The following is a 22,103-nucleotide window of genomic DNA, read 5'->3' on the forward strand; positions in this document are numbered from 1 at the left end:
CAGGAGAACAGATGAAGCCCTCAAAGCTCCTACTTATATAATAGTGAAAGACTGTTCTGAAATCAAACGTGATCTTAGAGACCAGTCTGGAAAGAAATAATATTTAGATCTTATCCCATAAGATCTAAGATCTTAAGATCCAGTAAAGGGAATGTAGTAGTGATACATACAATGATGTGATAAATCTCAAAAATATACTAAGTAAAATAAGCCAAATATGCGACAAAGGTCACATATTATTTAATTACAATATTACGTGTTCAAAACTGACCAATCATTGGTTTCCTAGGACTAGGATTGGGAGTGACGATTGACTATAAATGGGCATTGAGAACCTTTTTGGGATAAATTATAATGATGGTTGCATTATTTTATAAATTTACTAAAAAATCATTAAATTATACACAATGGATGTGTTATATAAATTGTATCTCAAACCTATTGAAAATAGCAATAGCTAGTCTTTTTCTATGCACTTATAAAATACATAATATAACCCTATGAGATGGTATAATTAATATGATTTTCCCATTTCACAGATGAGAAAATAGGCCTACAGTTTAAATGACAAGGTCATAGAGCTCATGGTTTAACTGGAACTGAAATTTGGAAAGATTGACTTATAACTTACATTGCTTATTTTTTTGAGTTAATTGACCAAGTAGCAATTATCCCTGAAGCATCAGATAGTTTATATTTATGAATAATTGGCAGGGGTGGTATCACTGTAGGTGTGAAATCCAGAAAACCAAAGTGGCCTGATGGGCTGCCTTACTGGGATCAAGAACTTGACATACAACACAGAGCCTAAAGCTAAGTAACTACGTGTGAATAGACGTGTGGTCTGGGAGGGAAAGGTCAGGCTTCTTTTAACTTGGGTGAGAATAATCACTTATTTTCCATAATTAAGCTTAAGAAGGAACGGACTGATTTTTAGTAGTATTTTGGTAAATATATCATGTACCAAGAACCTATAGCTTGTCACTCCAACTCTTTTTTTCAGATATTTTCTAGACTGATCTCCTAAAATCTCCTACATTGGTCAGTATACCCAGTAGTAATGGTTAATAATAGTATCTTGTAGTTACTGAGTGATTACTCTCTAATAGATTGTGTGTTTTACTGCTGTTAACTCATTAGTATTTACAAAAACCGTAGGAACTGACTACTACAGTTATAATTTCTCTTCATTTTTCAGATGAGGGAACTGAGGCATAATGAGACTAAGTTACTTATTCAAGGATAACACAGCTAGTAAGTAGCAAAACCAGGCTCTGAGCCCAGGCAGTCTTCTTTGGTTCTCAGTAATTAATAACTATAATAAGCCTACATCTCAAGGCCATAAATCCTAGAAGAGAGAGTCTCCAGAATGGGGAAAGTGTTCATTTATTCATTCATTTAGTATTGATTATCAGTGCTGTTATGCATTATACTAGGACATTGCTGGTAATTAAATATGCTTTTAACTATGCAGATTTTATGAATGAACATGCTGTCTTTCAATATGTCTTTCCCTTGAATTTAATACTTTGGACTAATCAAGAGGAGTTTTTTTTTTTTTAAAGATTTTATTTATTTATTGGACAGAGAGAGATCACAAGTAGGCAGAGAGGCAGGCAGAGAGAGAGGAGGAAGCAGGCTCCCCACCAAGGAAAGAGCCCAATGTGGGGCTCGATCCCAGGACCCTGGGATCATGACCTGAGCCGAAGGCAGAGGCTTTAACACTCTGAGCCACCCAGGCGCCCCTCAAGAGGAGTTTTTATGTTTTAATTATTTTTTATCCCATCTTCTTCCTCCTTTTGAAAAACATAAAAACAATATGAATTTAACATCATAGAATAGTAGTAAGAATAATCTTCAGAGCATTTTCATCTCACTATTTTTTAATGTGTGTGAATGTAAAAGAGGAGCAAAAGAAAGTTCGTTTAGTACATCCCACTAGTCATTCCCTATGAATAATTCCCTATGGTATTTTGGCAAAGACAGGCTCTTGTCTAATTTTAAATGACTCAATTGAAGAAGCTTCAGCTGGAGGTTGATTCTAGAGGCTAATGGACTTGCTATGAAAGGTTTCTAACATTTAGCCTAATTTTCCACTCCTTAAAATTTTAGAGCATTACTTCTAATTACTTTCTGTAACCTACTCAGCCTCTGCTGAGTTCACACTATTTGTGACTCACTGTCCTTCTAGATAGATATTATGTCTCCCTACTGTGAATTATTTCTGAGTGAAGCAAAGTTTTTATCTTTGCATAGGCTGGTAGTTCCTATATTGAGGGATAATTCTATATGCTTCTTTTTATAATTTGTGCTGTTATGCATAAATGTACCAAATTATATATTCATCTTGGATTTAAATTTGTGAATTTCAAATCTTTGAATCTGAATCCTAACAGTCTGAACAGTGCCCATTTACTAAATTCATAGGTGTGAAGTCTAGGTCCATATTACCAAATTTTCTAATACACAGCAGATCTGAATGCTTTTTCCTTTTTTCCATAGATACACATCTAATTAAAAACACTCTTAAATGGCTATTGAATAAACGTTTATATAGAGTTTAGGCATATGAAGTCCATGGCCACTTTTCAAAAGAGAAATGATGATTATGTGGAAACAATGATTTTTTTATGACTAAGAAATGTGAATTTTCTAGAAGCTGTCAGTCAATAGTATTCTTATTGATTGACATGCTTCTTTCCACCTTTATGTGGAAACTCTTCAATAGGCTAAATAATTTTATTGTTTGTTTCCTGATACAACTGCCGAGCTTTCAGCATTAAATATAATACATTGAGGCAAGGGTCTTTCCAGAAGAAATAACTTTATCTTGCTCATCTTTTAACAATACCTTGCCATTATATTTTGTGTATTATAACCCTTTCTCATCATAGCCATAGCTGCCGGTGCTAGTCTGTGTTCTAGACAGAAACAATCAAGAAGGGGGATTTATTGTAAAGTTTAAACATCAATGATTTTGTGGAAATTGTATATATTATAGAACATAATATATATTGTTTTTTTTTTTCCAGGGGAAATGCTGTCTAGTTACTACCTTCCACAAGGATTGGTGGTGATTTTCCTTTTTCTCCTCACACACTATCATGGAAAGTGTTATCTGGCCACATGTGAGGCTCAGAGCTGGGGGATATTCATGTTATAACAAATCCTTGATTAACAGAGGCCCATACTGAGCTGCAGTTCGCTCTCCTGTGCCCCTGCTGAGAATTATTGTGCAAAGGTTTGTCTTGACAGGCAGTCCTATAAAAATTGGAGCTTATCTGCTATATTGCTTTGATATTTCAATCTAAATTGGATAGATTTTACACTTTGACACTTGGTATATTGTCTTTCCTTTGGATATACAGCTTCTGGGTGTATTAGCATTTACTGAAAGTGCTATAGCAATTCCCATATCAAAGTAATGCTGCTCCTTGGTGTTCTTCAGGGTAAACCCAAGATGTCACATTTCAGGGGAGGTAAAATATAATTGATATCCTTTAATTACTTAAATCTCTGTACATACTAGTATCAGTTTAAGAAGCTAGGTCTGCCACAACCAGGTCATTACGGACAGATGCTAATAAATACTCCTCTTTTTATCTAATCTGTAGTTCCCAAATTGGAGTAGACATTAGAATCATTTGGAGAGCTGGTTAAAAACAGAGATTATTGTCTCTTCCTTCAGAGTTTCTAATCCAGAATCTGATAGGGCCTAAGATTTTACATTTCTGACCAGTTCCCAAGTGATGTTGGGAACTTCTAGTCTTGGGATCACACTTAAAGAATTGGGTTCTAGGGTACTGTCTAACCACAGAGCTTAAAGGCTGTGAATGGACCAGATCTCTTCTTGGGCCCATGCTGGAGAACCACTGAACTAATATGCTGATTGGCAAGCATATTCTGTAATGGAGCAGATGGTAAATATTATAGGCTTGTGGGATATATAGTCTCTGTTGCAACAACTGAACTCTGCTGTTATAGTAGGAAAGCAGCCATAGACAACACAGAAACAATGGATGTGGATGTGTTGCAGTATAATTTCATTTACAAAACATGGCCCATGGCCTATAGTTTGCCAATCCCTGATCTAATTCATCAACAAGTAACTTGTATCTTTCCTAGCTCACAAGATATCTGTATCCTGTACAGTAGCCAGCAACTCCATGTCCAGCTTTGAGCTGGGAACTCTGGGGGATATATAAGAAGTATAAATCTGATTTTTCTACTTTTTTTCAAAGATTAGATTAGTGTAGTATAGTCTTGAGACAATTTAAATGCCTAAGCTGGAATAGATTTCATGATATAGGTGAATCTTGGAGAATGATTAGAAACTAGGCAAAAGAGAACAAAATAAATGTCTCAGAAAGGAAGGCCAAAAGAGAAAAGGTAGGAAGGGAACACTGTATTCTCCCAAAGGACATCAAGGAGATTTGTGATATGGAAAGGTTTAGAAATGTTAAGAATCACAGATGCCATTTAACTAACATTTATTGTGCATACTCTCTATACTGGCACAGTGATAGGTCCTAGGGACATAATTAAACAATGCATAGTCCTTGCCTTCAAGTATCTCTGGTGGATCAAGATATTAAAGAATCCCAAAGCCATCTACAAGTATTTGGAGTTGGTAGTCTTAGCTCATGGTGGGCTTTCAATGGGTGTTAAACTGAAAATGAAATTTATGATTGACATTGGGAATTTTTGTTCTTGATCAGAGTGGCTTGAAGCTTTTAGGAAAAGTCATCCTCCATAAGCTAGTAAAATGATAACCATGTAAAAAAGCAATTGTTAATGATAATCTCACAGAAACTTTGCTAAGATGGAGAATAGTGTGTGTTGGGTTTTTGTTTGTTTTTTGCTTTGTTTTTATATATTGTGCTTACTAAAATCCAAATAAGTGTATTATGTTTTTATCAAGCCATGATGAGAACTAAGGACAATTTCCAGGTAGTTGTACTGTTTTGTCTTTCTGATAAAAGTATATGCTATTTGATACTCTGTGTAAAGAAAAAAAAAAAGAAAAAACAACTCCTTGGGCAAACGGAGGTCTCTATTTCTGAAATTTATTCCTAAAACACTGGATGTAAGGTCTAGGTAGAGTATATTATCAAATAAAACATTTAGTAGAGCTGATGATAGGTATGGTGTGAGTGTTTGAATGAGATGATCTCTAAGCTTCCTTCTAATTTCGGTGTTTTGACTTTAGATGATAATTGAAAGATCCACAAGGAGCTAATTCAGGCAGGTTTCCCTAAGAACCTGAGAAAATCACATCCTGAATAATGCATTTCAATACATGAAACTTGATTTTATTTCATTTAGTAAACAGAATCCTGAATTTGTGGTTTAAAAAAGCAAGGAATGGGGGCGCCTGGGTGGCTCAGTGGGTTAAAGCCTCTGCCTTCGGCTCAGGTCGTGATCTCAGGATCCTGGGATCGAGCCCCACATCGGGCTCTCTGCTCAGCCGGGAGCCTGCTTCCCTCTCTCTCTCTGCCTGCCTCTCTGCCTACTTGTGATTTCTCTCTCTCTCTCTCTCTGTCAAATGAATAAAATCTTTTAAAAAAAAAATAAAGCAAGGAATGATCAAAGATATTATGTTAGACAAGATGAACTATGACTTTTCAGTATCTAAACCATTCTACACCGTTTGATTTTTTAATCAAATGTAGGGATGCAGATGACAGCATGCTATTTTTATCTAGTTAGATACCAAGAGAAAGGTGAGGGGCAAATTCCTGTGTGACTTAGATTTCCTGTGATTTGTAGCTTGAAAACCCAAGTCTCTGTGAGTGTGCCAATACCATTTTTAAAATGGCTTCTCCATTTTTAATGTTAAGGTAGAGCAGAAGCCTACATTTGTACTAAGACAATAATTGATTGCTTGCACAGCCTTGCCCATGGGTAGACTATTGAGGCACTTTTAAGTAAAAATCGAGAATTGAGTAGTTATCTTCAGTCTTCCTCATTTCATATCCCTTTTATTTCCTACAGATGAGATACTCTGAAATATCCTGAAAATCTGTGTGCATTTGTACATGTGTGCATATGTGTTTGTACTGATGATGTAATGTTACTAATCTTGAGCCATGGACTTTATTTGATAATAAGTGGGTCCAAAGAGCTTATCATTTCTGTATTGACCAAGTTAGGTTACTATTATCAAGAAGCTCTGAAATTGGTGAGAAAAGAAAAAAGAGTTGGATGAGACTTCAGAATTGGATAAATTTATAGAAACTGCCTGAAGCATTTTTCCCTGAAAGCAGAAGGAATTTAAGATACAAATACAGAAATTTTATTTTATCCTGTATGGTGGTAGTTGAATACTTTCAGACACTTGATTTCCTATTATGTAAAACGTAAGGGAGATGTCTGATTTTGAAATGTGGGAGAAAAAATTAGGAAAGTGAAGAGAAAGTAAATAATACTGCAAGTTGACTTTGAGGAAAATAAATAATTTATTTTGGGGGAATAATTTTAAAAGGAGGATAAAAACACTGTAGTTTTCAGATATTGCAAAGCTAAAATAAAAATCTAAAAAATAGGGGAAGAAGGTTAAACAGCTCTATTATTATGGCATAATTAATATCACTGCCCATAAATACAAAATATAGAATATCCAATCTTAGCATTAGGAAATATAAAGTAATAGGGAAAGTCCATCAATCTCCTGAAATACTTTATTTCCATTATTGAGCACCTAGTATTTGTTAGGCAGTGTGCTAGGCACATTGCACACAGTGTCTTTACTTTGACAATAGTTCTTCAAATTACCTATTTTCATCCAAATTTTAAGTGAAGAAATTAGTAAAGAGTTACAGAAATTACCCAAAGTCACATAGGTGTTCAGTGGAAGAGCCGGGCTTTCAGTTTCTACTGTTTCTACTACACATTTATTTCTTTGGTTAACCCTTTCTCCCCAAAGATGTAAGAAGTCCGTTTGTGTCCAGGTATTTGTTTTCTTGTGTATTTGTTTATTGTGTTCGGTAGTACATGGCATAAAGAAAATATGCCATTTAGGCTAACTAAATTAAGGCATAAATGTAAACACAGAGAAATGAAAGCAAGAGAGAAGAGTATTTGTGTGATTGGTAAAGTACACTTGTCCTTTAAATGCTGTTTTTTTGTTTTGTTTTGTTTTTAATGTCTATACATTCTTGCAAAAAAGAACAAATGATTTCAGGCTGCTTACAATAAAAAGAACTCTAAAAACCATTAACTAAAGAATGAAATTCAGGCGCCAACAGATAAATTATCTAATATAGCTCCCAATTTAAACTGATCACCTCTGTTTTTTGATTTATGAACAGGAAATGAGCTTTGACTGTTGGGGACCTGGATGAAGAGCCCTGGGTTCAACTTGTCAGAGTCCTGTAGCCTACAAAGACACTCTGGTTGCACAAGGATCATTCAATTGAAGTAAGACCTAATTACTTTAATTAGACTGTAAGACTTTTACTCTTGAGTCCGTTTTTAATAAGATGACTTGGCATGTATCTGTTATGTGCCAATAGTTGCTAATTTTGATTAAAAAAAAGGAATGAGCATTTTTCTGTGTCAAATTCTTATGTATTTCAATTTCTGTTCATTTGTTTATTTCATGGACTTGAATCCTTTTCTCCAGATATCATTATCTAAATATTTTAATTCCATTGTGGTTGTTCAAATTGGTGCAATTTTCTTGCCTTTGTAGTATCAAATCATTTTTATACAACTATAAATGTTATTGTAAGTAATCAAATTAGTCTGTCTCTCTTTTAGTTTAAATTGACCCACTGATTTTACTAAAAAATGACAACAATGCAGTTTGTGCCATGATTCAGCATGGCTTTGCATTACTTATTTATTTCAAGTTTATACAAGTTAACTTTTTGGAACATCTGTCTGTATGGGGTCACATACAGTCTGTGAACTTCCAGTTAGGTGTTAGAGTTTTAATATATGTTTAAAGAGGGTTTATTGGTCTTCCTGGAATACTCTTACTTTGAGGGGATGATGCTAGTGTGTAATTGAAATGCTTTTCTGCAAAGTGCTAGCACAATTAATGTTCAAATGCTGGTTCAGGCTTACTATACAGGAAACTTAACATGGCGCAGGTGATACAAAGACCCAAACGGCACCACAGGACCAAGAGCTAGGAGTTCTGAGAAGACCCAGCATGGCCACCAACATACTTTAAGAACTTGGACAAATCATTTAACCTTCTGAGTATTCCCATAGGCCTGAATTTGAAGGGGTCAGATTAAATCAGGGAAAGGTGACAAATTCATATGTCTTGAGGTCAGGCATTTAATGCAAATGTATGAAGTCTGTGGGTGTGAGACAGTAGGGAATTGTTGCCTGTGGGGAAGGAGGCTTTGCCCACATAAAGCCATTCAGATTCCAACATTTTAAAGTTGGACAAAGAAGTAAATTGTGTGGTGTGGGAGAGGGGAAAGCAAGAGGAGAATTAAATCTGGCCACTGTATTGAATAAAATCTGTCATTCCAATTCAATAGATGGTTGTAAAATTTTGTGACTATGTAAAACACTTAGAAATTGTCTAGCATCTGCTGAGCTCTATATGTGTTCCTTTTTAAGTAACTGAAGTTAAGTAAAATAAAAAGTTTTCAGTTTGAATTTCCCCTTTAATTGTATGTTAGAATTAAGAGAAAAAGTGATTTGACCATAAAATAGCTAAATGATTCAACAGTTTAATTTTCTGAGGTGTTTTTTGTTATTGTTATTGTTGTTGTTGCTGTTTTGTTTTGTTTTGTTTTTTAATCAATTGACCTGGAATGAGAATTTTGAATCTTTTACTGTAGTCCAAGAATAAAACCTAGCCTATAAATTACTGGTTAACAACTTCTCTACTAGTGAGTATTTTCACTAAAAAAATCATGTATGCAGCTAAAAGAGAGTCTTACAATCTATTTGTGACTAGTTTCATATTCTTTAAGGAGTGTTTTGAAGTTGTATTCTCTTTTGATTAATACTTTAATGAATATTTTAAAACAAATGTTATTTTATATGGAAAAATTAAAGTTGTAGTTAAATTATATTTTCTAACATAATTTTCTAGATCCATCAGTTTTTGCTCCTTTTGTATTTTCCTTTTTACAGCAATGGCATACATTTATTTCTTTTTATCACCTTTACTGACTTTTAAATCTATATTTTAGCTGAGAAAATAAGTACATTTTATCAGATGCTAATGGCAATTAGGCAGCAAGCCTAGTGGAAGATGGGAAGTGGGCCAAGTCAATATACTCTGGAGGTCTTATCTATTCTCTTTGGCTCAATTTAAATCAGAATTTAAGTCTACAAGAAAATTGAACCCATGACTGTGGGGAGCCATGTGTGTAATCTCAGTGACCAAGGGAGAATTAGAAGAAACCAGAATTTTTATACCTTTAGTTGGAATCTTCTAATAGTTTTTTCTTTCTGTATTACTTGTAGAGCTTTTCATTTCAGGATCATATGCATTTGTAGATCCATTCAAGTTACTTCATGTATGATTAATTTTGAGAATGGATATATTGTGTGAGGCATGATTATGTCTTTCAGCTAATTTTTTCCAAGTATTAGTACAAACTGTTACTGTCTTTAAGATCTATATCCTGAAATGTTTAAAAATTTTTATTAGATGTTATAATCCAGCCATGTTGTAATGATTTTAAGTATTTAGTGTTCATTTCTTTGATAGCCAAGTCAAACCTGAAGTACTTAGACTGTAATACTCAAATGGATTAGAACTGGTTAGATCTGTTCCTTGACTGACCTAATCTGACATTAAAAGTATAAGATCTTTTTTTACCCCCAAACATTCATGATGTCCTCTGATGAAGGCTCCAGGTATTGTGGAAAATAAGAATAAACATATAAGTAAAAACATTGGCAGATATAATTTAAGGTAAGCCAAACAAAGAGGTTTTCTAATGATGCTATCTCACATCCTATCATCTTGTTTTAGAGAGGCATTTAAAAAAAATTACCAGCGTGATTAAAAATTTTCTTTTTTCTCTTTAATGAATATACTCATACATGTTTATGAATAAATTCATGAATGTTTATCTTCGGTGCTTTAGTAACACATAGAGTATATGGACAAAGTAGTAAACTCAATTATTCCTTTATTGTCTTTCTAGGTTTATAGAATTAATGACAAGAATGTCCATTCTATTGCTTAGATCACTGATTCCCAACATTAAAACAAAGTAATGAAAACTCTAAATTGAGATAGTTAATTGCCACCCTTCTTGTATGCATACCTCATCAGTGGTTCTGAAACTAAGAACCCTCAGATTTTAATTCCTTTCATGCGACCAAAGGCTTTGATACTCAGCATAAGTTCACCTTTAGCATTTGACATTTGTTATCCAAGGCTTTCAAATGAAGTGTTTAATTAAAATTAAAGTGCCATTGTTTTTAATAGCCCAGAAAAAATGGGTATGAATTAAATAAAAAAAAATATGACAGTGGATTTAAGAATACCGTAGCTCCTGTGTGAATACTGGAGTTGTTTGAAAAAATTTTATAAAACATTCTTATTATCAAAATCTAATTTAAGGTTTAATGATGCAGTAAAGTTGAGATGGTCACAAAGAAACCAGAATAATAACAGTAAAAGTTTAGCCATAGCTTAGTACAATCTAACCAAAATTTTCTGGTCAATTAGATTTGATTGTGTTAAAGAGTGACAAACTACAAAAGTAATTAGAAATCACGCATTAGTGAGTGGCTGGATGCTGGTGCCTGTTAAAGGCATTTTTATGCTTCCTGAGGTTTGACACCCCTTCCTGGGTCTCTGTAAACCAAAGTACATGCAATTATCACACTCTTTATTTTTCTTGAGAAGGTTCTCACTAAACTGTTTAATAAATGTGGTTTGTTCCAGAATTTACTCTCTTACTTTTCTTAAGAGGCAGCCTTTGCTTAGGCTACAAGACTAATAATAATAATAATAATAAAATGGGACAGTTAAATGACCTAACAGAAGCATATATATGTAAAAATAAAACCTAGTATCATAAATAGCCTTATCACACTCAGTAGCTTTGCATTTCTAACCCAGTGGGTTTATATAGAATCTTACCAATGCTCTAAGTCCTTAAATGAGAGAGAGAGGGAAGAGCGCTAATGGCACCTTGAACTTGTCCTGATCTGTCCTTAACTACTCCCATAGCTACAATGTAATTTCATCTAAACAATGGTTTTCTAGTTAATCTCAGCATGAGATCAGCTTTGTTAAGAAAAGATTTGTAGTCTATTTCTTATAAAGTACATGTTAATCAGTAAAAATTTTTGTTTGAGCTATATCATCATATACTTAACTAATACATAATTTATAAAATATTTTAAATTACAAATATTTAAATTTTATTGTACTATTACTAATAAAAATAACTTTTGTATTAGAGTATATCCTTAAAGCTGAAGTTATATTACTTTTTTATATTTTCTTTACAAATGCATTTCTCTCAGTACTCACTTGAAATAGCTTCCTTTCTAAAGAAATAGAAAATGACAAGATTCATGTAGGGAATAAGAAGTCAACCATTAAGAGCTAAGTGATATTTTAAAGGGGAAGACCTCAAATTATTAACTTTCAATTCTTTATTTAATTTAATATAATTTAATACAATTTATTTGAGAGAGGATGCATGCACTCAAGCAGGGGAGGGAGCAGAGGGAGAGGGACAAGACAACTTTGTGCTAGCCTCGGAGCCTGATGTGGGGCTCAACATTGGAACCCTGAGATCATGACCAGAGCTGAAATCAAGAATTGGGTCGTCAACCAGTTGAGCCACGTAGGTGCCCCACTTTTTATTTTTATACAGATAAATCAATTGTTAAATATTTCTTGCCTAATTTCATAAGTTTTTTAAAAGCTTTTTGCATATAGGTTCCCTGATGAGCAAGGAGCCCGGTGTGAGACTCGATCCTAGGACCCTGGCGTCATGACCTGAGCCGAAGGCAACAGCTTAACTGACTGAGCCAGCCAGGCGTCCCAGCATATTAATATTTAGAAAAGAAAGAAATTATTCTCTAAAATTTTTCAAAGATAATTTCATAGAAATATTTTTGGTGAGCCTATTTTGTATTTCAGTTACTATGTTGGGTACTAGAGGAACAAAGTTAATTATGATATAGTAATATAATCAGGATGTTCACTGTTTATTGAGGATACAAATAATTACAATAGACTAAGCTAAGGTAATGTGAGCATGTAAAAAGTAGCACAAAGGTAGGAATATTGTTTTGTATTGTTTTGTTTTATTTTTTAACGCTCAAGTACTTCTACACTAGATCAATCTCTTTGGCTTCAGATCAAATACAAGGGTGATTAACTGAAGCAGCCATACCATGCTAGTCCAAAACAGCCAATATAGTATAAGAATTACATGCATGTGTATTATTACCTTAACATTCAAATATGGAAAATGGGTATTTACATGGAGTTATATATTATTTTTTATTTACTTTTCTGTTACATAATTGCTATTTTTAAAATTAACATATAATCTACTATTAGTCCCAGGGATACAGGTCTGTGAATTATCAGGCTTACACACTTCACAGCACTCATCATAGCACATACCCTCCCCAATGTCCATAATCCAAACACCCTGTCCCTACTCACCTCCCCCCGGCAACCCTCAGTTTGTTTTGTGATATTAAGAGCCTCGTATGGCTTATATCCCTCCCGAACCCATCCTGTTCCATTTTTTCCTTCCCTACCCCCCAAACCTGACACTTTGCCTCTCAAATTCCTCTTACCAGGGAGATCATATGATAATTGTCTTTCTCTGATTGACTTACTTCACTCAGCATATTACCCTCTAGTTCCATCCACATCATTGCAAATGGCAAGATTTCATTTCTTTTTATGGCTGCATAGTATTCCATTGTGTGTGTATTTCTGTGTGTGTGTGTGTGTGTGTGTGTGTGTGTATTTATATATATATGCCACTTCTTTATCCATTCTTCTGTTGATGTACGTGTAGGTTCTTTCCATAGTTTGGCTATTGTGGACATTGCTGCTATAAGCATTTGGGTGCATGTGCCCCTTTGGATCACTACATTTGTATCTTTAGGGTAAATTAACAGTAGTGTGATTGCTGGGTCATAGGGTAGCTCTGTTTTCAACTTTGAAAATAGAGCTCAACTTTGAAGAACCTCCAGGCTGTTTTCCAAATGGTTGCTCCAGCTTGCATTCCCACAAGCAGTGTAGGAGGGTTCCCTTTCTCCACATCCTCGCCAGCATCTGTCTTTTCCTAACTTCTTAATCTGAGTACAGATTCTTTGCATCTTTGGTTAGATTTATTCCTAGGTATCTTATGGTTTGGGGTGCAATTGTAAATAGGATCAACTCCTTAATTTCTCTTTCTTCTGTCTCGCTGTTGGTGTGTAGAAATGCAACTGATAGCTATACATTGATTTTATATCCTGACACTTTACTGAATTCCTGTATGAGTTCTAGTAGTTTTGAAGTGGAGTCTTTTGGGTTATCCACATAAAGTATCATTCCATCTGCAAAGAGTGAGAGTTTGGCTTCTTATTTGCCAATTCAGATGCCTTTTGTTTCTTTTTGTTGTCTGATTGCTGAGGCTAAGACTTCTAGTACTATGTTGAATAGCAGTAGTGATAGGAGACATCCCTGCTGTGTTCCTGACCTTAGCAGAAAAGCTCTCAGTTTTTCTCCATTGAGAATGATATTCTCTGTTGGTTTTCATAGATGGCTTGGATGATATTGAGGTATGTACCCTTTATCCCTACACTTTGAAGAGTTTTGATCAAGAAGGGATACTGTACTTTGTCCAATGTTTTTTCAGCATCTATTGAGAGTATCATATGGCTCTTGATCTTTCTTTTATTAATGTATCATATCACACCGATTGACTTGCCGATGTTGAACCACCCTTGCAGCCCAGGAATAAATCCCACTTGGTTGTGGTGAATAATCCTTTTTAGTGTACTGTTGGGTCCCATTGGCTAATATTTTGGTGAGAATTTTCACATTTGGGTTCATCAAGGATATTGGTCTATAATTCTCCTTTTTGATGGGGTGTTTATCTGGTTTTGGGATCAAGGTGATGCTGGCCTCATAAAATGAGATTGGAAGTTTCCCTTCCATTTCAATTTTTTGGAACAACTTCAGGAGAATAGCTATTAATTCTTCTTTAAATGTTTGGTAGAATTCCCCTGGGAAGCCGTCTGGCCCTGGGCTCTTGTTTGTTGGGAGATTTTTGATGACTGCCAATCACCTTACTGGTTATGGGTCTGTTCAGGTTTTCTATTTCTTCCTGGTACAGTTTTGGTAGTTTATATGTCTCTAAGGAATGCATCCATTTCTTCCAGATTGTCAAATTTGCTGGCATATAGTTGCTTATAATATGTTCTTATAATTGTTTGTATTTCCTTGGTGTTGGTTGTGATCTCTCCTCTTTCATTCATGTTTTTATTTATTTGGGTCCTTTCTCTTTTCTTTTTGGTAAGTCTGGCCAGGGGGTTATCAATCTTATTAATTCTTTCAAAGAACCAGCTCCTAGTTTTGCTGATATGTTCTACTGGGTTTTTTTTTGTTTGTTTGTTTGTTTCTACTTCATTGATTTCTGCTCTGATCTTTATGATTTCTCTTCTCCTGCTGGGGTTAGGCTTTCTTTGCTGTTCTTTCTCCAGCTCCTTTAGGTGTAGGGTTAGGTTGTGTACCTGGGACCTTTCTTGTTTCTTGAGAAAGGCTTGTACCGCTATATATTTTCCTCTCAGGACTGCCTTTGCTGTGTCCCACAGATTTTGAACAATTGTGTTTTCATTTTCATTTGTTTCCATGAATTTTTCCAATTCTTCTTTAATGTCCTCATTGACCCATTCATTCTTTAGTAGGATGCTCTTTAGCCTCCATGTATTTGGGTTCTTTCCAACTTTCCTCTTGTTGTTGAATTCTAGTTTCAAAGCATTGTGGTCTGAAAATATGCAGGGAATGATCCCAGTCTTTTGCTATCAATTGAGACCTGATTTGTGACCCAAGTTGTGATCTATTCTGGAGAATAGTCCATGTGAACTAGAGAAGAATGTATATTCTGATGCTCTGGATGGAATGTTCTGACTATATCTGTGATGTCCATCTGGTCCAGTGTGTCGTTTAAGGCCTTTGTTTCCTTGTTGATCTTTTGCTTGCATGAACTGTGCATTTCAGTGAGGGGGGGTGTTAAAGTCCCCTACTATTGTTGTATTATTGTCGATGTGTTTCTTTGATTTTGTTGTTAATTGGTTTCTGTAGTTGGCTGCTCCCGTGTTAGGGGCAAAGATATTTAAATTTGTTAGATCTTGTTGTTGGACAGCCCCTTTGAGTATGATATAGTGTCCTTCCTCATATCTTATTATAGTCTTTGGCTTAAAAATCTAATATATCTGATATAAGGATTGCCACCCCAGCTTTCTTTTGACGTCCATTAGCATGGTAAATTGTTTTCCACCCCTCACTTTCAATCTGGAGATGTCTTTGGGTCTAGAATGAGTTTGTTGTAAACAACGTATTGATGGTTTTTTTTTTTTTTAATCCATTCTGATACCCCGGTTCTTTTGGTTGGAGCATTTAGCCCGTTTATAATCAGCAAAACTATTGAAAGTTATGAATTTAGTGCCATTGTATTGCCTGTAAGGTGACTTTTACTGTGTATTGTCTCTGTTCCTTTCTGGTCTGTTACTTTCAGGCTGTCTCTTTGCTTAGAGGACCCCTTTCAATATTTCCTGTAGGGCTGGTTTAGTGTTTGCAAATTCTTTTAGTTTTTGTTTGTCCTGGAAGCTTTTTATTTCTCCTACTTTCAATGACAACCTACTGGATATAGTATTCTTGGCTGCATGTTTTTCTCATTTAGTGCTCTGAATGTATCATGCCAGTCCTATCTGGCCTTCCAGATCTCTGTGGATAGGTCTGCTACCAATCTAATATTTCTACCTTTGTAAGTTACAGAAATTTTGTCCCAGGCTGCTTTCAGGATTTTCTCTTTGTCTCTGAGACTTGAAGTTTTACTATTAGATGATGGGTTATTGGCCTATTTTTATTGATTTTGAGGGGGGTTCTCTGTGCCTCCTGGATTTTGATGCTAGTTTCCTTCCCCAAATTAGGGAAGTTCTCTGCTATAATTTTTTCCAGTAGACCTTCTGCTCCTCTCTCTCTTCTTCTTCTGGAATCCCAATTCTTCTAATATTGTTTCTTCCTATGGTATTACTTATCTCTCAAATTCTCCCACCATGATCTGGTAGTTGTTTATCTCTTTTTCTCAGCATCTTTATTCTCCATCATTTGGTCTTCTATATCACTAATTCTCTCTTCTGCCTCATTTATCCTAGCAATAAGAGCCTCCATTTTTTATTGCATGTCATTGATAGCTTTTTTTATTTCAACTTGGTTAGATTTTAGTTCTTTTATTTCTCCAGAAGGGGATTTTATTTCTCCAAAAGGGGATTCTCTAGTATCTTCTATGTTTTTTTTTCAAACCCAGCTAGCATCTTTGTAATCATCATTCTGTACTCTAGTTCTGAAATCTCACTAATTTCCTTATTGATTAGGTCCTTAGTAGTTGGTACTGCCTCTTATTCTTTTTTTTGGGGGGGGTGAGTTTTTCTGCCTTGTCATTTTGTCCAGAGAAGAATAAATGAATGAGAAAACAAAATGCCAGAAGGGTAACAACAACCCCAGAAAAATATACACTAATCAAATCAGAAGAGACCCAAAATCCAGGGGGAGAAGAAAGGAAAAAAAAAGAAAAAGAGGAAAAAAAATGATTGGGCTGGTGAATAGAACAGAGCCACACACTTGATTTTGGTTGTATTTTGGTCTGTTTGAATAAACTTCCTCCCAAAATTTTAAAGAATGGAGGTATATATATATATATACATATATATATATATATATACACATATACATATATATATATATACACATACACACACACATATATATGTATATATATATGTATATATATATATATACATGTATACATATGTATATGTATACATGTATATATATATATATATACATATATATATATATATACACATACACACACACACACACACACACACGCATACATACACATGATGAAGGGATATAATATGACAGTAAAGATGAAAATTAAAAAAGATTTTAACAAAGGAATTGATAAGTTGGTTGGAAAAAATAAAAGAGATAATGTGATCCAGTTGGAGACTAGAACAAAGCCATATGCTAGATTTAGGGTGTATTTTGGTCTGTTAGAAGAAACTGTATCCCAAAATTTTAAAGAAAGAAAAACTTATATGTATACGAAAAATAAGTTTAAAGACAATGAAGGGATAGAATAGGACTATAAAAATGTAATTAAAAATTATTTTAAAAAAGGTGTTGATAAAATAAAATAGCTTAAAATAGAAAAGAGGAAAACTTTTTAAAGAAGAAAAATCAAAAAGGAAAAAAATAGCAAAAATTAAAAAAAATAACTTTGAAAGACTAAAGTATCATGGGAAAAAAGCCACAAATTCTATTTGCTGTATTCCCTTAGCAGTGGTGTTTTGCACTTTTCATTGATCAGTAAGCTTTTTCTTGGCTGGATGTTTTTGCTGATCTTTGGGGGGAGGAGCCTCTTGGAGTAATTCTCAAATGTCTTTACCAGAGGTGGCATTGCACCGCCCTTGCCAGGACCCAGACTAAGTAATTGCTTCACTTTCCTTTCAGTAGCTTTTGTTCCCTGAAAGCTTTCTGTACAGATTTGGACAATGAGAATGAAAATGGCGACCTCCCAATCTCTGCCTGGAGGATCAAGAGTTCAGGGTCCCACTCTTCAGTGCACCTTCAGAGAAAAACACTCAGTCCTGTCTCCCCCATCTTCAGCCTCACTCTGTGCTCACCTGTCCTGTGACTGAGCATTTCTACCTCTGGCACATGGCCTATCTGGAGTCTCCAAACCCAGCAGATTCCTGCAGTGTGCCAGTGGAGGAAGGATCTACCCAGATCCCCGGATCTGCCACTTGTGGGGTCCCTGCTTGAAGAGTATTGGTCTGACTGTGGCTCAGATCATGGTTTAAGCTAACCCCAAGCTGAGACCCCCCTCTGCTCTGTCTGTATGGCTGGCCTCCCTGCTCCGATACCTGGGATCTCTGCTGCACTCAGGCACCCTGGTCTTTCTGTGACCCTGAGGGTCCTGAGACAATGCTGTCCTGGCTAGGGCTCCATACCTCTTCTTAGCCTCTGGAGTGATGTCTTGCAGAAGTTGCAGACTTCTATAAGTTCCAGTTTTCCTCTCTTACTTGCTGGGTGCCGACCCCCCCCACCCCCGATCTGTCTTCCCATATATCACTTCAGATTTACTTCTTCTCAAGTCTTACCTTCCAGAAAGTGCTTGCCTTTCTGTTCATAGAATTGCTACTATTCTTCTCCCCTATCTTCTGTTGAATTTGTAGGTATTCAGAATGGTTTGATAACTCCCTAGCTGAGTTCCTGGAACCCAGTGAAATTTAGGCCTACTCCTCCACTATCTTGCCTCTGTTTGTTTTTTGTTTTGTTTTGTCTTATGCTAGGAATTCTTAAATTCTTATAGTTATGTGGTGATATCTCATTGTGATTTTGATTTACATTTCCCTAATGATAACTGATAGTGAGCATCTTTTCATGTACCTATTGGACATTTGGTTGTCTTATTTGGAAAAATGTATATTCAGTTCTTCCCATTTAAGGAAAAAATCATCTTAGAAAGCATGAGGAGGAGGGACATAGGGAGAAGGAAAGAGTCTTAAGTAGACTCCAGGCTGAGTATGGAGCCCAATCTGGGGCTTCAGATCACCACCCTGAGATCACAACCAGAGCTGAAACCAAGAGTCAGGTGCTTAACCCACTGTGCCACCCAGGTGCCCCTCTTCTTCTCAATTTTTAAACTGACTTTTTTCTATTGTATGTGTTCTTTGTGTATTTTAGATATAAATCCTTATTGCTTATATGATTTGCAAATATTTTCTCCCATTCGGTAAGTTGTCTTTTTATTTTGTTGATGGTTTCCTTTTCTTTGCAGAAGCTTTTTAGTTTAATGTAGTGTCACTTGTTTATTTTTGGTTTTGTTGCCTTTGTTTTGGGTATCAAATCCAAGTAAATGTTGCCAAGAAACTTACCCCTATGTTTTTATCTAGGAGTGTTAGGGTTTCAGGTATAATGTTCAAGTATTTGACCAATTTTGAATTAATTTTTGTATATGGTATAAGGTTCCATCTTATTTTTTTTTTTTTTGCATGTGCTTGTCCACTTTTTTTAACACCATTTATTGCAGAAATTATCCTTTCCCTATTGTATATGCATGGCTCTTTGTCATAAATTAACTGGCCATATGTAACCAGTTTATTTCTAGGCTCTCCATTTTTTTTTCTTTTGAGCCATGTTTCTTTTTTCCGCCAATACTATACTGTTTTACTTACTATAGTTGTGTTAAATAGTTTGAAATAAGTAAGCGTGATGACTCCGTCTTTGTTCTTCTCTAGATTGCTTTTACTATTTGAGGACTTTAGTCCTTCCATACATAATTTAGAATTGCTTTTCTATTTCTCTAAAGCAAATGCCATTGGAATTTTGATAGAAATTAGTTGAATGTATAGATGGCTTTGGGTAGTATGGACATCTCACAATATTCTTCCAACTCATGAACATGATATAGCTTTCCATCAGTTTGTGTCCTCTTTGATTTCTTTCATCGGTGTCTTAGAGTTTTCAGTGTGTAGCCCTTTCGCTTCCTTGGTTAAATGTATTCCTCAGTATTTTATTATTTTTGGTACAACTGAAATGTAGTTATTTTCAAATTTTATTTTTTATTATTTATTATATATTTTATTATCTTTCTGATAGCTTGTTATTAGCATGTATGAACACAAATGAATTTTTCCATATTGACTTTATATCTTGCAACTTACTGAATTTGTTTACTCTAATAGTTTTTTGGTAAAGTCTTTATGGTTTCTATACATAATGTAATCTGCAAAGTTTTTTTTTTTTCCTAATAGATCTCTTTTCTTTTCTCCCCTCTCCTTCCTTCCTCTCCACCCACCTCCCCCTTCTCTTTTCTTTTTTTTTTTTTTTAAAGATTTTATTTATTTATTTGACAGAGAGAGATCACAAGCAGACAGAGAGGCAGGCAGAGAGAGAGAGGGAAGCAGGCTCCCCGCTGAGCAGAGAGCCCGATGTGGGACTCGATCCTGAGATCATGACCTGAGCTGAAGGCAGCGGCTTAACCCACTGAGCCACCCAGGCACCCCCCCTTCTCTTTTCTTTAATTGGTCTGGATTAAGACTTCCAGTACTATGCTGAATAAGAGTGACATGAGTGGGATCCTTATCTTGGTCCTATAACTTAAAGTAAAAGGTTTCAGATTTTCACTATTGAGTATGATGTTAGCTGTGGACTTACCATTGGCCTTTGTTATGTTGATGTATATTCCCTCTGTACCCACATTTTTAGAGTTTTTATCATGAATGAATGTTGAATTTTGTCAAACCTTTCTTTCTGTATCTATTCATATGATATCATTATCCTTCATTTTATTAATGTGGTGTGGCACATTGACTGATTTCCCAATGTTGAACCATTATTTCATCTTTTGGATAAATACCACTTGCTCATGGTGTGTGATCCTTTTAGTATGCTGTTGAATACTGTTCCCTAATATTTTGCTTAAGAATTTCGCATCTATATTCTTCAGTGATATTAGCCTGTAATTTTCTTTCCTTGTAGTCCTTTTCTAACTTTGGTATTGGGGTAATTCTGGTCTCATAAAATGAGTTTGGAAACATTCCCTCTGCTTCTATTTTTTAAATAGTGTTTGAAAAGTATTTATATTAATTATTTAAATATTTGACAAAATTCACCAGTAACGTCATTTGGTCCTGGACTTTGTTTATTGGTAATTTTTTGATTACTAATTTAGTCTCCTTACTAGTAACTTGTCTATTTAGATTTTCTATTTCTTCATGATTCAGTCTTTGTAGGTTGTATGTTTCTAAGAATATATCTATTTCTTCTAGGTTGTCCAATTTTTTGGTATATGATGGTTTGTAGTTTCTTATGATTCTTTGTATTTGTGTGGTATCAGTTGTAATGTCTCTTCTTTCATTTCTAATTCATTTGAGTCAAGTCTTTTTTCTTTATTTAAAAAATGTATACTTATTACTGAAATATAATTGATATATAGCATTATATTAGTTTTAGGTATACAACATTTCGATTTGACAATTCAGTACATTAGTCAGTGCTCATCACAGTGACTGTAGTCACCATCTCTTACTTTTTAACATTATTACATTATTACTGACTATATTCTCTATGTTGATTTTTCATCTCCAAGAGTTATTTTATAATTGGAAGTTTGTACCTCTTATTCTCCCTTATCTATTTTACCTGTTCCCTACCTACCTCTCCTCTGTCGACCACCAGTTTATTCTCTGTATTTTTTTCATTTGTTCATTTATGTTTTTAGATTCTATAGATAAGGGAAATCATATGCTATTTGTCTTTCTCTGACTTATTTTACTTAGCATAATATTCACTAAGTCCATTAATGTTGTTTCAAATAGCAAGATCTCATTCTTTTTATGATAAATATTCCATAATTTATACATACATACATACACAACACACACACACACACACACATAGAATTATTCATATGTATTCATAGATGCACACACATCCTCTTTTTTTAACTCTTTATCAATGGATGCTTGAGTTGCTTCCCTGTCTTGGCGATTGCAAATAATGTTGCAATAAAGGGTGTATATATATTCTTTCAAATTAGTGCTTTTTTGGTGTGGGGGGGTAAATACTTAGTAGCAGAATTACTGGGCCATATGGCACTTTGAATTTTAATTTTTTGAGGAACCTACATACTATTTTCCACAGTGGTTCTACCAATTTATACATTCCTACCAACAGTGCCCAGGAGATCTGTTTTCTTCACATCCTCACCAATACTTGCCATTTCTTACCTTTTTTTTTTTTTTTTTTTAGATTTTATTAATGTATTTGAGAGAGAGAGAGCATGTGGGGGCAGCGAGGGGAAGAGGGAGAGGGAGGAGGAGAAAGAATCTAAAGCAGATTCTATAGTTGA

The 22,103-nt window shown here is 34.9% G+C and overlaps 1 protein-coding gene across 7 annotated transcripts in view; it reads left to right on the forward strand.

Annotated features, from left to right (window-relative positions):
- Positions 1-22,103, forward strand: part of NAALADL2 (N-acetylated alpha-linked acidic dipeptidase like 2) — a 1,357,959-nt gene that overhangs the window by 312,814 nt on the left and 1,023,042 nt on the right. For 4 of the 7 annotated variants that reach the window (XM_047730769.1, XM_047730785.1, XM_047730802.1 and 1 more), the window contains 2 exons: positions 3,033-3,241; positions 7,311-7,419. The gene's annotated coding sequence lies outside the window, so the exon portion shown is untranslated. Of the gene's footprint in view, positions 1-3,032; positions 3,242-3,458; positions 3,480-7,310; positions 7,420-22,103 lie in introns of those variants that run through there. The other 3 variants (XM_047730776.1, XM_047730810.1, XM_047730820.1) reach the window with 2 other exon arrangements.

Source organism: Lutra lutra, chromosome 1, assembly GCF_902655055.1.
Source record: "Lutra lutra chromosome 1, mLutLut1.2, whole genome shotgun sequence".
In the NCBI taxonomy this organism is placed as follows: Eukaryota; Metazoa; Chordata; class Mammalia; order Carnivora; family Mustelidae; genus Lutra; species Lutra lutra.